Raw genomic sequence first — 763 nt, 5'->3', positions numbered from 1 at the left:
TGATGGAGAACTTCCAAAATATTGGAGCTCTCTGTCTCTCTTCTCTTCTCTCCTCCTCCTCCTCCTCTATTTTTTTTCTCTCATCCTCTCTCCTTCCATTATTCTCAACTAGTTGTTCAGGTGGAAAAGGCTGGGTTCGTTTTTTATTTGTATGAACTTCCCTGTAGAGAGGCCCACATCCAAGGAATGAAGGCTGATTTGTGGCCAAAATCTAACACGAACAGAGTTCAACAACCACTGAGTCTTGCCCAAAGCCAGTGAGTGAGTTTGAGAATGGACCTGACCAATTAGAAATCCAGATAAATAATGCTACTGACATCTGTGTTACAGACCATGAAAAAGCAGAAACTGAGGTGAAAATATGTTTAATGTAAGTCAGGTCTAAATTTATGAGCCCACAGAATGAAAGAATAAATGTTTACTGGTTCAAGATGTTATATTTTTGTCATTTGTTACACAGAATAGAACATTAATATAATATGTATTTAAACTTACATAAAAGTGAATGGAACAGTTTTGTGAATAAGAATTTTTCTTTAGGGACAATGAAACTATTTTAAAACTATACACTTGTGGAGCTAAAGTGAAAGTGTAGTAGTTTCCTTGCATGTGTTCATCCAGGTTCGATTTCTGGCATAGTGCCCAGAGCCTCTCCAGGACTTATACCTGAGCACAGAGCAAGAAGAAAACCCTAAGGAACACTGGATGTGGATCCAAAAAATAAATAAATGATAAAAGTAGACAATGGAATGGCCCCATAACA

This window comes from Suncus etruscus, chromosome 5 (genome assembly GCF_024139225.1).
Source record: "Suncus etruscus isolate mSunEtr1 chromosome 5, mSunEtr1.pri.cur, whole genome shotgun sequence".
NCBI classification, from domain to species: Eukaryota; Metazoa; Chordata; class Mammalia; order Eulipotyphla; family Soricidae; genus Suncus; species Suncus etruscus.
Note: the sequence above shows the minus strand (reverse complement) of the source record.